We start from the raw sequence: 18,166 nt of genomic DNA, 5'->3' as shown, positions 1-18,166 counted from the left end.
ATGTCACGGGATAGATTTGATAGAATTAATAATTTATTAATTTCATGCTGTTAGTAATCTGTTGAGCTGAAGTGAGACCTGAATCTCTCTGAAAAAGAATTTGAGGGCCGGCCCAGTGTCGCAGTGGTTAAGTTCACACATTCCGCTTTGGTGACCTGGGGTTTGCCAGTTCTGATCCGAGGTGCAGATCACTCACTGCTTGTCAAGTGATGCTGTGGCAGGTGTCCCACATATAAAGTAGAGGAAGATGGGCATGGATGTTAGCTCAGGGCCAGTCTTCCTCAGCAAAAAGAGGAGGATTGGCAGCTGATGTTAACTTGGGGCTAATCTTCCTTGAAAAGGAAAAAAAAAGGATTTGAACATAGATTCTAAGCAAGACCTTACCAGCAGAATTAAAATATCCTTCAATCTTGGTAATGCCTTTCGGTGGACGTTTCCTTGCATTACCCAGATTGTCCTCTTGGCAATGTAGAAATTATTCCCCAGCTGATGAGAAGATTGTCAGCCGACACCCCTCTTCTACCTGCTTTCTTTGAGGGCTGCCTGTGCTGAAGAGAATTATCTAGTCTAAAGTGATGTCTCCTTCCTAGGGAAGCCCATATCCAATACCTGGTCTCCTCATTTCAATTTGGGCCAGCTCTTAAAGGAGATCTTAGCTTCCGAGCTCCCAGTGGGTTGGTTGAGACGTATGCTGAAAATTTATTATGTCCCTATTTTTTGCAATGTCCAATCTTATTTCCTACCCTTCACATTCACAGACTTTGTTTCCAAGAACACCCCTTAGTAATCTCTCTTCAAGCTCATCTCCACCTCAGACTCTGCTCACTGGGAGCATTCAACCTTTGATAATGGATACCAAAGGTGGAATAAGAGAGTACACCATGAGATCGGATTTCAGATTTGGATCATTCACCACCAGTTGTAATGAGGAGTCTATCACTGATGGTAGGTGGGATATAAATAGCCTTGGAACTGTGGTAACTGTGAAATTTTTACTAGTTTCAGGGATGATGAATAGGGACCAAATAGAGTTGAAAGGGAAGTCTGCGATGGTTGTGATATATAAGGTATTTGATAAATATGGGAAAAGTAGAAATTGTGATGACAATGGAGCTGGATGTTTATTTATGCTGAATTCAAATTTTGAAGAATATAATGGAAAAGTGGCATCTTTTATCCTTCAAATTAAGGCTAATCATGAAAGTCAGAGAGGCCTTCTTTACAGCAAGAAAGAGATTCTCATCCTTTTCAGAAGTTAAAAAAATCTGTATCATTTGGAAAGCAAAACATGTCCAGGTCCACTGAAATTCCCAACCTAGTGAGATCTCTCACAAAGGTCAGGACACTAACTGAGAAAGAGCAGAATCACAATACATCTGATAAATGGGTAATTGTACATGACAATTTTGAAATCCCAGCTTCCCATGAACCCTCTGAGTCCTTGGAAGTGGCCCACTCCTCTCTGTTAAAGCATAGCACTTCTCCATCATGTAAGGATGGTGTAGGGTCTTCTTCCCACAGGACATCATGTACCCCTCTCAGATCTGCTCTTATCTCCCATCTTGGCTATAGGCCAATAACTAGGGTATTGTCACATTGTGATTCAGCCCAGTATAGGCTGTTCTAACAAGGGAGGAAAGATATTATAACTCAAAGAACAGAATAATCTAGCCAATATTTAACAACAAGAACTGGGGGATTATATAGGGAACTACATACTGAGCAAATGAATTATGAAAAATAGAACATAGACTTTCATAAGGAAGCATAGTTTTATTTTAGAGAAGTCTCTCAGGACATAGGATTTAATACCAGTGTTCAGACTCCATGAGCTGTTGGTAACTGAAGACTAGGATGTCCTTGAATTGTCAAGAAGTGATGGCCCACACAGAGTGAAACTGATGTTTGTGATGCCAGTATGGCTGGAAGTGCGATGGCAAACAGTGGGAGAAAGAATCAAAAGGCTTAGCAGTGAATATGTTAAGATCTATATGTAGGTCTGGAAAATCCAACAAATGATTGTTTACTCAAGTTATAAGGAATGCTGAGTGTCGCTGTCCTCTGAGGGACAGGCTTTTAGGTAGTTAGAAAACTCAGCTCACTGATATTAACCATAATCAAATGCAAAAATAAAAGAGACCAAATGATGGTGCTCAACCATCAGAAGTCAAGTGGTCACAACGATCAGAGTACAGTAAGATCAGATTTGCAGCCAGCAGGCCCAACCCGTGAAAAGCTATGGATATAGTTATAGAACAGGAAGCCCTAGGGAAAAAATAGGCCATGAAAAAGAGCCTTACACAACATATACCAGCTGTGTGGAATCTCTGGCAAGCCTAATGGGAGAACGACAACACAGCAAGATGATGCTATATAGACTGAAGAATTACATGGATTTGGAAAAATAGATCCTGGCATGCTTCAGGGCCCTGTTAGAGATGGAACACTTGACCATGAAACATCATGTTAATGCTTCCCAGAGAACATCCATAAATAAGTGCTAAACAGTAAAATGGGAATAATAACTCAGCCAGGTGACATCAGTCAGCTTCTGTCATCAGCCATCCCAGTCCACGCCCCAAGAGCAAATTAGCAATGTGGCTATAGCAGCAGAGAGTCAAGCTATGCAGGGGCACAAATATATATGTTCTTGTTTAACAAAGGTAATCTAACTACTCCCTAAACTAAATGTCAAGAGTGTCAAATCTGCTAGCAATAGAACCGAACACTGTGTCCCTTATACAGCATTATTGTTTGAGTAGAACAACTGGACACTTGGGGGCCAATTTCCCAAATTGGATCCTTCCATCTGGCTATATATTCTGACAGGATTAGCCAGATATACTCGGAATCTTGTTACCTTTCTTATGTGCATAAGTCATATATGTAGATAAGAAAGAAAACGTTGCATTACATTAACCTGGAATTTTAGCAGTTTGGACAGTTGACAATCCTGAGGGATATAAAATTGATCAAAAAATCAAGATAGTTTAAGGCCAGAGATGAAAATTGATTTTAGCAGGGCAAAACAAATGCTTCGCTGAGAAGTTAAATTTACGGTAGAAAATAGTTTGGGCTATTTTGAGTTTCCAAATTATGCACATTCAATACCAAATGTCTAGTTGCCTCAAATTGCATGTTATTTTCCCTTATGCAGTGATACCCCCAGTTTCTGTTGTAGATCCTGTTCCTTGTAATGTAATCTGGAAAGTGACTCTACTCAGAAAGCTGGAGTGATCTTAGGGTTCACCTTATCAATTTCCTGTCTCTTAGTTATATGTTCTTGTGATGCCTAATTTTAAATGTCTCAAAATAGTTGTTATATACAATTTGTCCAGCTTTCTACTTGTTTATGGTATAGAGCTAGACTGGTCACAGTTACTCCATGAGGGCCGAAAATGGAAGTCAATACCTAACTCTAAAGCAGTTCAAACATCTTGGAATATTTTTGAAAAGAAAAATTAAGGCAGAAACTGAAGAAGCTTGTGTCAAGAAGGGAATCTTCTTAATAGACATGTTTAATGCCTAACTGAACTTATATCTCAGAGAAACTGCACCCTCTTGTTTTTCCAATATTAAAATTAAGCTAATAAAATAAACATCTTTTCTTTCTAAGAAAGAGCAAAATGACTAACACTCAGGCCAGGAAGTACCCAATAACATTCAGAGACGTTTATTCATAATGGTTGAATTCACTTGCTGGGGGTCAAATGTCTTTTGCTCTTTTGTGGTTCATAAGAAATATAATTCAGAAAAATTTTTGATTTATGAAAATGCATGTCAAAAGAAAGACATTGCTTTTTTCTTCTTCATTACATATAAGTTTCAGATGGCACAAACTAAAACATATAAATGTGAAAGAAGGAAAAGATGATTTTTTCTTTGAATGGTTTTAGCACCTTTTCCTGATAGAGGAGGCAGTACTGTATATTAATAGAGAAATAGACTTTTTTCTGACAACAAAAAATTATGTGAGCAAAAGCACAAAGTGGGAAAAGTGAACTAGGTGATTTGAAATGCTTCACTTGATTATTAGAGTAACAATTACTTCACATTTTTGGCTCCAGTTTTAGGGAACTATGCTACAATATGTCAGATGTGGGCTGGGCAGTAGGATAGATAGTCACAGTCCTCTAGAGCTCTTCAGATAATCTGACTAAGACAAAGAAATGAAAACTACAATATCATGTAGTGACACGTGTGTGTGTGTGTGTAGCTTACCAGAGATAAGTAGGGTGCTTTATTTTTTCTGTGTTTTATGCCTATTTTGTTGTCTCCATTGTATGGAAAATCTTAGGTCAGTTACCTTTAAGTGTGAGCACATCTTTCATTAAATGTGCTCATTCCTTTGATTTTGGAGTGTATATTCTTTAATAAGGTAAATCATTTTGCATGTATGGCTCATTCAAAACTATTACTTAAAGCATAGAATTGGAATTTTGCCAGATGCTTGATCTCTTTGGAAAGACAAGAAGTGTTAAAAGATGACTGGTTAAGAAATAGCCAATGAGAATTTGACATTTAGAAGACATTCTTAAGCATAATCCTTGGAAAGTCTTTAATGATCTTAATTGCAAAGAAAAATTAAGAAACTGTCCTGTATATTACGGATTTTATTTTAGTTTATGTTTAAACAATATCACTTTTACTGATAATTTTATTTAGGAAATGTATCATCACATTTTTCAGTTTACAGATGTTATTTTACTCTAAAATTATCCCATACTTTTTAGATGAAGTCATACAAATCCTGTTGTTAAGTTCCCAGTCAGAAACATCTCATTAGTGTTGTATTTTAAACGAATTGGGCTGTGAGATGAAGACAATTTTGTTAGTATAGATTTTAGATTAAAAACTTCTTGATCAATTGAGATATTTACATTTTTCTCTTTATAGATCTCTCTTATAATAAAATGATTTTTGTGAAGAATTGTTAAAACTTTGTGAGATGGTTTCTAAGTTTTCCCAATACTTGTAATCTTCATCTATAATTTTCTATTTTTTCATTGATTACAGATATTTGTTACCTAATCTTAAAACGTAGAGGAAAAGATATTGTTAATATCACCTCTCCTGAAGGACTCAATGTTTATGTATTAAAGTGATGAGAGAGAAGAAAGAAATGTCTTTGGGAAGATATAGAAAGTACAAGAAAAGATAATCTAAAGTTGTTTATGTGGAACAATAGCTTCATATATGTCTGTCTTTCTAAAACACTTTCAGTACGACAACCAATCTTAAAGAAGCTAGACATTTCTCTTGTTCCAGTATGGGAAGATATAAGTACACATATATTTTGAAAGAATAAGAATTCAAAGGCATTAACCTCATAAGATAAACCATTTCAGAACGTGCACAATCAAAGGTGATGGACAGAGGGAGAACATCAAAGTAAAGCCCTTTAAAGCCACAGGAATAATTACTAAGTTGTGTAACAAATGACTTTCCCAGATAGCTCTATTTTGTTGTAAAAAGCAGTCATATATCATTAAAAAAAATCTATATATAAAATAAATAAATAAAATCTATAAAATAAAATAAAATGCAAAATCTAATATAAATTTTTGTAGGAGGTGATTTCTTCTTGAAATACAAAATTCTGGCCATTTCCTTTGAATTCAAATTCCTTTGAAGGAATTTGCCTGTATGAAGAGTGATTCTAAGGATGGATGTGGCAACATGAATCTCTCTAAACCTAATGGAAGCTGAACTCTAACACTCAAATACAGAAAATCTTCTATTTATAGATTCAATGAAACTATAGGAAGTAAAGCAAAATTGTTATCCCAAATATTTTCCAACTAAATAATTAAGACAAGTTCAGTGTTGATATCCTTCCATTTATTTATTTTTAATTAGTTTTTAATGCCCCAGGTGCCAATTGCCCACCTTTCCCAAATATACAATGAACTCCTTGTGCATGCCCCTGAAGGCAGCAGTGAGAGAGGTTTTTGGTAGACAAAATCTGTGCACCATAAACAGGCCAGGGCCTATGGGCAAAGGAGAAACCAAAAACTTGAACAATAGTACCAATTTCTGGAAAACAAAAGAGAAGTTTCACAAAGCTGGTCTTTTGAGTTTTAAGATCAATAAAACACATAGAAATCTCAGATTTCTGCCACAAAAGGGAGCAAAAAGTATGGAGCAGATGCATCTATACAAGCTTGAGAAAGCCCCAGATCTAAGTAGGACAAATGAAAAGTATTTCCCACCTGCAGGCAGCTGTATAGATTGGAGGAGGAGACTGAAACTTCAAATGCAAAAACAGCAATACAAAACTCCAAGAAACATGAAGAATCAGGGAAACATGAGATCACTAAAAAATAACAATAATCTCCCAGTAGCAAACCAAAGACTCATAATTCTGTGATTTACCCAATAAGGGATTCAAAATGGCTGTTTTGAGGAAACTCAGTGAGCTACAAGAATGGACAGAAAGATAATTCAGTGAAATTAGGAAAGCAAATCATGGACAAAATAATAAATTTAAGAAAGAGATAGAAATCATAACAAAGAACCAACTAGAAACTCTGGAGCTGAAGAATTCAATTCATGAAATGAAAGATGCAATAGAATCAAAAGTAGAATATATCCAACAGCACACAGAATCAGTGAGTTAGAGAAAAGAAATTTTGAAATAACCCCGTCTGAGGAGAAGAAAGAAATAAAATTAAAAAGAGTGAAGAAAGTTTGTGTGATCCATGGGATATAATCAAAACAATATCCAAAACATCTGAGTTCCAGAAAGATCGGAGGGAAAAGGAGGAAGAAAGTTTATTTTAAGGAATAGTAGCCTACACCTTCCCAAACCTGGGGAGAAATTTGGATATCCAAATTAACAAAGCTAACAGATTGCCCCAATACTGAAATTCAAAACAATCTACTCTAAGACATGTTTTAAAGAAACCACCAAAGATCAAGAACAAAGTGAGAATCCTAAAAGCATCAATGGAGAAGAAAACTGTAACCTACACAGAGACTCTCATTAGGCTCTTGGTAGATTTTTCAGCAGAAACTTTACAGTCCAGGAGAGAGTGGAATGATATATTCAGAGTGGTGACAGAAAAACATTGCCAGCCGACAATCCTCTCACTGGGAAAGTTATCCTGAAGGGGAAATAAAGACTTTCTTAGACAAATAAAAACTAAGTGCATTTATTACCCCAAACCTAACTTACAAGACATTCTGAAAGGATTTCTTTTGCTGAAATAGAAAAAGACTAATTAGGTGCCGGCCCAGTGGTGTACTTGTTAAGTTGGTGTGCTCTGCTTCAGCTGCCTAGGGTTCATGGGCTCAGATCCTGGGAGTGCACCTACACACCGCTCATCAAACCACAATGTGGTGGCATGGTACATACAAAATAGGATTGGCACAGGTCTTAGCTCAGGGACAATCTTATGAAAGCAAAAAAAGGAAGATTGGAAACAGATGTTACCTCAGAGCCAATCTTCCTCAAAAAAAAGGCAAAAAAAATAAAAAAACAGAGTTGCTGGTCCAAGCCATTACAAAATCCACCTCGGAAAATGCCACTAGATTTCAAGAACTAAAGATGATCATTTGTACTTCATTGCTCTGCCCTGTAACCTTGTGACTCTCCCTTCTAGGCCACGTTGTCTTTTTCATGGAAGATGGCAAGTATTTGCAGCCAACTAGTTTTACTAGCCCATTTCCTGCTCACAGATATCTGGAGATCAGACAGCTGTTTTTCATTTTCTATTCTCTTTTGGTTGAAGCTGAAGTGTCTCTGATGGTATAAAATCAATAACTCTGTGGATCTCCTGTGTATGTCATGGAGATACACACCCTTAGGTAAGAGGCTCATTCCTTCTTAGGTCTTTCTTAACTAATCCTCTCTATGTCGACTTTTACTGAGATGACTGAGGAGTATCTTCCTAGGTGCTCTCTAGATCGATTGAGATGTACGCCTTGATCTCTTCAGTCTTTTGTGTGACTGAATACTCTAACCTTTTGATTTTTCTGGAGTGTTAGTAAAATGTTTCAAAGCCACACACTTAGCTTTTCTTAGAGCGTTTTTTTCTCACAGTGAATCTCTTAATATAAGCTGCTTTAGCAATTTGGACAGACTATGAATTTTACAGACCTTCAAGCCCATTTTCCTTGTTGTTTTACAGTTCTTCCATCAATTTATCTCTCTTTTCACACTTTACTATAAGCAGAAGAAGAAATCCAAGTTAGTAGCTTGAGATTTTGCTGGGAAATATCCTCAAATAAACATATAAGTTCATCACTTGGAAATCCTGCTTACCATGTCATCATGGGACGCAATTCCCCAAAGCTTTCTGACTTTATAGACCAAGAATTCCTTTTCCTCCACTTTACAATAATATATTTTTCATTCCCTTGGGAGCCTTCACTGGCAGCAACATTGATGCCCATATTTCCATTTACAGTCTTTTTCATGGTTTAGGTATTCTGTAAGGCAATTTAGTTTTCTAAAACGCAACCCTTGCTCCCATTTTTTTGAAGGAAATAAGGGATAATTTGCTTATATTTTATTATCCATAGATGTTTAGCTGAAGATTCATGTCATTCTATGTTATGCAATCAATAACATAATGGCAGTGACTTAGGAGTAGGAAATAACATGTATTCTTCTTAGAGAGACAGGAAAACTTAGTTTTTATTATATAGTAGGGGGAAACATTGTTTCCTAGAGTATTGTAGACAGAAATCATTGACTTGAGTCTAATATTTTTTTGCCACTAGATGCCTGGTCACTTCTTTTCTGTGGTTTTGATGTAGGAAGAAGAAAAGCCCATGAAATTGTCGTAAATCATAATATTATCATTGACATATCCACAAGAAAGAGGAGCTCACATTATAGTCAATTGACCATCATTAGCTAAAATGTAAAAATTATAAGGTTCTACTATTGGTGACCTAATCTCACTTTATAATACAGAAATATTGAATAGATCATGACTTTAACTAGAGCTTGATTCTGCAATCATATCCATGGAATGAATTCCAAGGAATCTCAGATTCTTTTTAAATGATTTGTCCTGAGATAACACCTGTTGCCAAACTTTTTTTTCTTCTCTGTGGCCCCACAGTCCCCAGTACATAGTTGTAGGTCCTTCTAGTTTCGCTGTGTGGGACACTGCCTCATCATGGCTTGATGAGTGGTGCTGGGTCTGTATCCAGGATCCAAACAGGTGAAACTTGGGCCAGTAAAGCAGAGTACGTGAACTTAAACACTAGGCCATTGGGCTGGCCACTGGAATATTTTTCTTAATGGCAGGTTGCTATATGCTGGGTCAGTTCTCCAATAACATTGTAATAAATGTAGTGTAGATTGCTCAGAAGGAGTTCAGATGAGGCATGAACCTGGCCTGTAGCTCAAGGCAATGGCAGAGCTGATCATATAATTTTGGAAAAATAATAACATTTTTAACGAAGGAGACATTTACTTTTTTCAAAGTTAGATTTGATTCTGCCTACTTTTTTCCCAAATTTATACTTGCCTGTTCATACCCCAACTGAGAAAGTTGGAGTTTTTTACCTCATTATTCAGAAACAATTACACTGATTAAGTCAGATTCTGAATGGGCAAATGAAGAATCATTAAATTTATTAACCCATGTCAAAACATTTCTGTTCCTGTTTCCAAATTGAAACTAGAAAAAGTAGTAGCTAGTTTTGGGATAATTTTGGTCTCTCTCTTCTGCTGCAGAAGCAGAGTAAAAGAGGATTCATGGTGGCCCATGCCATCTTTCTCGGGAGACACTGTAAGTATGCTATTCCCAAATTGTTCACTGTACTCAGTTGAGAAAAAGAGGGAATAAGAGCAGCGGTGGGAGTTGGAGTTCATTTTACACCTAGAGTCAGAGCTTGTCAACTCAACATTTTACCAATTCTACACTGAGTAACAAGTGTTTGGAATGATAACGTGACTCTATCTGATGCTGCTTCAGGTGCCACACCTTATTTAGAAAATTTAATGGAAAAAATCCTGGTTGAAGAATGAATCTAGAAGTTGCTTTCTCCTTGCCCATAATATCCAAATCTCATCCTTAATTTATATTCATATAACTTTCTGAAAGCAATGCAAAGCAAGATTTGCAAGATTTAAGTCAATGTAAAAAAATAATGCAAAATGGAAATAGGAAGATCTTTGGCTACACATGTATTTTGAAATTTTACCTCCTCTTTTGAAAAGTAATTACTAAATATGATGAACAGTTTAAAGTTCATACAACTCTCTGTGGGATGTGGGGAAGGGACACTGTGATCACGTTAGTGTATTTTTCTGTTAGATTTTTGATCATTGATCCCAATGAAACACCAAAATACCATATTCTCCAAAGCTGTGGACCAATTCTTCCATTTCCTGTAAAGAAAAAATTTGCTCATCCAAGTAAGAAATGCATTAGAGGGATTTCTTTTTAAATGGTTGCCTACAATTGAAAATAGAGGTAAATTGCTAATAAATTGCTGCCTTCTAACATGCCAAACTGTGAGACACCTTTGGTTGAAATGGCTGATATAAAATCTCTATCCCTTTAAATATAGATAAAGATGACTAGTGGAAAAGTTAGAAAAATGAACCAGATTCAACAGGAATTGATAACGATGAGTTCTAGGTGCTTAAAAGCAGGAAAAAGAGATTTTCCAAATTCTGGCCCCTAGATTCACTTATATACCCTTCTATGTCGGATAGAATTAGTATTACCAACTTATTTTTCTTCTGGGTAGACTGTCAGGATTCTTTTTAGTGAGTAGTTCTTATGTCTCTTTCCAAGTATCCAAAACCAGAGAATTTACATCGCTTTGCTTTGCTTTAAGAAGAGAAGTAGCTTTATTAAATCACTCTGATGCACATAAATAAGAACCTGATTCACAATGCTCTACCTTATGTTTCAAATTTCCACATTACTAGTGCATTAAACACCCTGAATTTCTGTCTGTTAAGAGTTCCATTCGCTATTTCCTTATGACAAGACATCAATTGTCTTAGAGAGAAATACAATTTTGAAAATGATTTTTATGCAGGTGAAAGAGTTAAAAATGGATATGCTGTTTAATAACAGCTTCACATTTGGCAAACCTTTTTAACAATGCAGCAGTTTGTTTCAATCAGATCACTAATGAGATAACAACTTGACCATATATCTCAAGGCTGGTCTAATTATTACCTGGGAACTGAGCCCTTTGTTTGTGGATGATTGATGCATTTTGTCCCTAGATCATCAGGATGGTGCATTTTACTCCTTTGGTATCAATTATTGGGTAAATCATCTAGCCAACATTATCTGTGGACTAACATGAGTTTAGAAGACAAATTTAAAGGAAATCCACACTTTATTTCTCACTTAAGATCCACTTTTATAGACAATGTAATATTTAACTAGACATTTCCTCCACAAAGACTATAAACATTATATGTTTCCAAGTTTGACAGGTGAGGTTGTGTAGGTTAAAGCTTACAGAACTATTGTGGATTTTACAAGCATACATGGTAATAATTTTTAATTCATGCATTTTTTCTTTTTATCTTATCTTTGTTCAGTTACAATTTACAAACTATAAAATGCACCCATATGTGTCTACAGCTAAATAACTACTAACAAACACGTTAATTGATGTTACCACAACCACAGATGTGTTCGGTACCTTGATCTCTGGTAGTCAATTTGGATGTATGTTGGGGAGTGTGAGAAGCAGTTACAGCTGGACTAAAGGCACTCATCATTTTCATAGAGAGCCGTGTATCTGGGTTTCTAAGTACAAAAACACCTGATGATCTTTCTTCTTTTTAATTTTACTATTTTTTCTCATGCATATTGCCTTGACATTCCATATGCTCACAGGGAGATATTTGTGGTTCAGGGTTAGATTTGGGGCTTGTTGCATTAACTTGTCATACTTGGGTCCTATTAGCATTAAACAGGGCACTAGACACATGATAATCTACAGTAGAGTTTTTAGCTATAGATACAAATTTTCTGTAAATGATACAAGCTCAGATAGTATAGTAATGTTTTCTTCAGTATTTTCTTCTTTTTATTACTCTGATTGAAAATGTACTTAATCAAAATTTAATATTAATTATGTACCTATTTCTGGACATAGAAGCAGGGTTTAGGGGAATCGTCAAGGAATAATTCAGGATTTTGGGGTCAGCAACAGAAAGTGCTATTACCAACCCAAATCTAAAGGTCAGGAGAAGGTTGTGGTTATCAGAGCCCCATTCTTAGTGATACTGTCCTTACTGGGTGCTGCAGCTTCCCATTGGCAAGTGCTGTTGGGCATGGTAGTATTAAGAGCTATCCACTGTATCTTCTGGATTTTCAAAATAGTGCTCCTTGTTCATTGCTAAGTATCATCCTAATTTCCCTTCTCTGTCTGTTAGTTCAGGCAGAAGACAGAGGACAGGCTCAGCTTTCAATTTCACAGAATTACTTCCTGATGAATGCATTCCTTCTTCAAGAAATAAGAAATGAGAACCCACTGATCCCTAATGTGATGGGAACTGGAAGCAAAAATTGCTAAAAGATATATTTTTCATAATAGTACTAGGGGCTACTTTCATATTCTTGTCTTGGAGGTAATAGCATCCTATACTGACCCAGGGAGTAAGGTCTCCACCACTTCCTGTATGACAGGCCTCCAGAAGATGCTATATCTCAGCTTTTAATTCACCTGTCCAAGAACGTATTGTCACTTGTTTTAAGGTAATGGACATATCATGGTATGTGCGTTTCAAAATATTGCAAAGACGACTTATCCTATTTACTTGTCATCATGTGTTTATAACTGCCTTATGTGAAAGATTGCTTAGAATTCAACTTAACTGGATCTTAAGTTCATTTACTGATTTACATCACCCCAGGTGAATCTGACTATCCTGATAAGTAGATGACCACCTCTTACTGGACATTTAAGAATACGACAAGCACAGGTACATTTAAGAATAATGATTCAACTTTAATGAGGTAACCCAATTAAAAATTTTGAACCAAAGAATGTGAGATGTTACAACAACATCCAGTGCCTAACTAGTATGAGAAGCCAATCTGACACAATATCATCAACCTATTCCCATTGAGCGATCCGTGCACTTGGCTCCCTCTGTACCTCCAAGAACTATCAGTAAGCACAGGACATCTGGTGTCAGTCGACGCAGAGAGAGAAATTTGGAGATGACTCCTATACCCCTATCCTGTATTTTTCGTTTATTTAACAACTTAGCTTTCTAAGGAAGTAAATTTCTAAACTGTTAGTGCTTATTATGTGGTTTGTGTGGTCACTTAGACCTGCTGCCTCAGGCAATTAATTGATTTTTTGCTGCAACCTGTGTAAAATTAAAATTGAAACCTCAATACAACACATGTATTCAGATCATCTAGTCCATTTCCATGCTTCCTTTGTTGTAAATTGTGCTCCCTAATCAGTGGTGATGTGTGGTATAACATCACAAGGGAAAGGGTGGTCACTGATTTCATGAATAGTGGTCCTGGAAGAAAATCTGAAGGTAGAGAAGGACAAATATGTAGTCTGAATATGTGTCACCCTATGAGGACCAAAACCTGCACATTCCATAGTGGAAAGAGTCCTATGTATAATTTTGACACCAACTGTGTTGCTCAGAAAATGATGGTTGAAACTGGGCTCTCAATATTGATCTTAACTATTAGAATATTAGACATATCCAATGGCAGCAGCTTGTTCAGCCCTGAAAGGGGGAAGTACATATTATGCAGCCCATGCTTCCAAGGCCATTTTGTATGTGGACCTATTCACAAGAAACAAGGAGGATGGGGAAATAAGCTGGCTGAAATGCACAGGATGGGCTGTCATGTTGTAGTCACTGAGTTTCTCTTGTAGTGGTTGCTCTCTGATAAGTGTATCATGGATCACAAATATCTTGAAACTCTGAATATTGTAAGGTATCTATTGCCACGGTAAATCCACTTATTCTCTTTGTTGGTAGGGATAGAGGAGAAAAGCATTTTCCAGATTAATAACTGAGTACGTGATGCAAGGGGATGTGTTGCTTCATTTAAGATATCATATCTGTGATTAGCTTTATAAATTAGTTTGTGATAAATTATAGTCATTTCTATGACCCACATTTTAGTACTCCAAACAGGTGTGTTAAATGAGGTTGTGATAGAAATCATCACCTCTGTATCTTCCAAGTCTTTGACAGTACGTGGATATCTGAAAATCCCCCAGAGTTGTGACAGTGCTTGTGATGTATTATCTTGTTGGAAGGTGAGGAGCAGGCAATTTCAGTGGCTTCCACTTGGCCTGTTGTGAAGATCTTTAGCTTGGGTAATTGAAAGGATGCACAGACTCCATAGAGAATACTCATGAAATGATTTTAATACAGGAAAATTAGAGCTTATGGAGTTAAAGTAGGAGAAAGAGAGTAAAGGAGAGCACCAAGGGTCCAAAAGACTTCCAGGCACAGATTCCCGGGGTCCTTTCTTGTTTGTACAGGACAGACTTTGTTTCAGGAAATGAATCATCGAGATTTGTATGATGAATTTTGATTGGTTGTACAATATAAGAGTGATTAATGGGGGCCTTTCTGCTCCTCTATTCCTGTAACTAAGCCAGCCTGTCTTGTGGATTACAGCAGTTACAAGCCATCAATACACAAACTGGCCTTGGAGGCTAATGGGAAAAGGGGAGGAAGACTTTCAAACTTAAACACCAAATCTAAAAAATTACTTAGTCACACAGCCTTCTCTTGGCCCAGAATTAATACTAGACTCCAGACTTCCATGAAGATAATCATGGGCCTGTCACCATCCTGGGGAGGTGACTCAAATGGAAATTCTGTCAGTTACTAAGTGCATCTACATTTTGGTTTCACAGAAAGAAACAAGATGAGTCTGTGATCATACTGGATCCATTGCAAGAACTGAGGTCACATCTTTACCTATCACTTGAACTTTATGAACTCTAACTCTTACTTTTGTACAATAATGGTGTTTTGGGTCTCCAGAGATTAGTATAAGTTCAAAGCGTTTATTAAATAACCTCTAGAAGATCTAAATATTTCTCTTTCTCCTGAATCCACTACTATTGTAAATACACTCTGTGTAATTTAATCTAATAAAGATATCTCATCTGGAATTGAAATTGGAAATATCTTCTGATTTAGGTTTGAGATAAATTGCTTCATCACAAAGGAGCTAAGCAATTAGAAGAATGGCATCAGAAGAAATGCTCAGAGGAAGAATTCAGAACTTGTGGGTCAAGATTGCATTATATTTTTGAGGAAGAAGAAAAAAATGAACAGCACCTCATAGCAACCTATCATCTGGACCCAGTAATGAGGAATAGGTCAATGATCAAGTTCATGTTCATAATTCTTCTGGGATGGTCATGATTGGGTAGTGGGACCACTGCTCTGTAATAAACTCTGGCAGATAATGTTCTCAACTAATTTCTGTGAGTCTCTAGGATTGGCAAATATAAAAAAGTAACAGGTGAACTCACATTTTGAATTTTAGGATTCTCCAGGTGTATGGCATTGGGTCTTGTGAAGATCTGGAATGGAAGCTCACCACTCATTACAAAGGGATGGTGCAGAAGTAATACTAACAGAGTTGGTTTCTTCTACCTTTCACACAAGCAATATAATACCATTAAGACACCTAGAAAGTGAGTCTTCCTTCAATTCCAACTAGTTATTGATGAAATGGCAGTTTTATATCAATAAAGGAAGAAAGATCTAGTTTATTCTAAACTCCCTAGGATTTTTAGGACCCCCACCCTCATCATTACCTGGGTGATGAGACCTTATGTCTAGGAGTTCCTGGAAAAGAGAGAGGAATTCTAAGGAGGAATGCTGTTTAGGGCCAAGGATCTCCAGGACAGTGGGGTGGTTTCTTTTCATGGTACAATCATGACTTTATGAAATGGCAATTGCTTTAAGAGTGAAAGACAGGTGGCTGCATGTCGTGGTGTCATACGGATTAATTGGTATCCTATATGAGGGATTTCATCTGAATTGATGAAAGGTCCATCTCTGAATGGGGGAAATGAATGGCAGAAAATGAGAGTGAGAGATTAGGATTTCAGCATTTTTACATGGGATTCCACCCAGAATCCAGAACAATGACAGAACTGGAGTGGGATTTATAAGTCAAGAGTCAGGGGAGAAAATGAAAGTAGGAGTAGAAGGCAAGTAGTGATTCAGTGTGCAGTGCAGAACTTAGGTTCTCTGTTCCAAAGGCAGCGGACTCTTCTCAGTCCCAGCCGCATAACAGTTTAAATATCATGGATACTGTTCCATTAATTTCTGGAGTGTGGTAGATCTGGGTCTACAGGTGAATCATTATTTTTGGTAAAATATGTACAATTTAACAGAAACAAATATTTCTCTCATTGTAAAAGGCAAGCAAGTTGCAGAATCAAAGCATACAGCAATATGAATCACTTTTTATTTATAACATATAGAACATAGTATTTTGTTCACATATATATAGATGTGAACATGTACAAAATATTTGCATCTACCTATTAGATTTTCTTTTAAGGTATAGTCCAGAAGAAAATTGAGCAGATTTTTATTGCATAGTCACAGATGACTTGTAAATAGTTTTAAAATAAAATATTTTAAAATATGTTATTTTAACTAACTAACAAAGCCAGAGTCATTAAACTCCTGAAAAATGTATTCTTATTGAAACTTAATCTGGAAAAAATACAGAAAATTACATGTGTTTAGCCCCTGCAAACTGAAAATTATTACCAGAATGTTAATATTCTTAATATAATTATACAATGATCTATAGGTCATTTAAATAGATAAATCTTTGTTTTTAAGAAAAGCATTTGTCTCTACGAGATACAATATATTCATCTATTTGTCAGGGTAATTCTTTTGAATAAATAGAAATTGCTAACAAAGTATCAAATCTTGAGCGTACTTTAACAACTCATGTTATATAATAATGAAAAATGAAGAGATATCTTGACTTTGACATAAAATGATCAAAGATTAAACTATGCTTTTAAAGACTATACTAGGAAAGAGCACCATCTTATTGCCAGAATCAGTAAATCAGCATCATTGCAAATTAGTGCTCTGATTACATTAAGTAGATCTTAACCCAAGCAGCTTTAGTATTTACATTTTTAAACTCTACACCTTAAATCATTATCATTAATTATTTCAAAATCTTATAAAATTGAGATAATAACCTATTTTTCTCCTATATTTCTTTAAAATTGATTTCCCGTCTAAGGATTAATTGCTTACCTTCCTCTTATTTGTGTCACTATTCCTGTAAAAAACAGAAATCCCATTATGCTGAATGAAATAAGTCAGAGGGAGAAAGTCAAATACCATATGATCTCAATCATAAGTAGAAGATAAAAACAATGACCAAAAAACCACATAGCATTAGAGAGTAGATTGTTGGTTACCATAGGGGAAGGGGGGAGGGGGGAGAGCAAAGGGGTGATAAGGCTCACATGTGAGGTGATGGACTATAATTAGTTTTTGGGTGGTGAATAAGATGTAATGTACACAGAATTCGAAATATAATGTACATACAAAAATAAATTAATTTAAAAAAATTAAAAAATAAAAAGATAAAAACTGTAAAAAAAAAAACCAAAACAACCCAAAAGTCCCTGTAATGATTTGTATTGTTCTCAGACATAGCCATAATTTTAGGCCTCTTAAGCTTGGGTTATAATATCAAACTCTGTGCTGAATCATTTACTGAACTTGCTTAATAGACAAAGTTATCACAGTTAGATTGAATAATTCTTTGACCTTAATGACAAGGAATTAGCAAATATGTTAGAAGAGAGACTTTTTAGAAAGGAAAGGAAGAGAAAGCCTTATTTCTATGAAAATTCAACCTACATCTTCAAGTTTACTGCAGAGTTCTGGCCAGTGCTAAGTAACAAGAATCTTAAGTACTTGTGCCTACTATAGTCATAAGGGTACAGTTTATGAGAGGACCAGGAGAAGTGATGGAGGAAAGGAAGACGAAGAAATGGGCAAACTGATTGAGTTTCTGGGTAGATGGAGAATTCACCCCCAAAGCAAATAGCATTTCTGAGAAATGCATTGTTCCCCCAAAGTATCTGAAGTGTAGTAAATAGGTTTGCCTCTTATTTCCAAATATGGATAAGTAAAATTAACGTAGGAAAGGAATTTAAAAAAACATTT

Source organism: Equus quagga, chromosome 3 (assembly GCF_021613505.1).
Source record: "Equus quagga isolate Etosha38 chromosome 3, UCLA_HA_Equagga_1.0, whole genome shotgun sequence".
Classification (NCBI taxonomy): domain Eukaryota; kingdom Metazoa; phylum Chordata; class Mammalia; order Perissodactyla; family Equidae; genus Equus; species Equus quagga.
Note: the sequence above shows the minus strand (reverse complement) of the source record.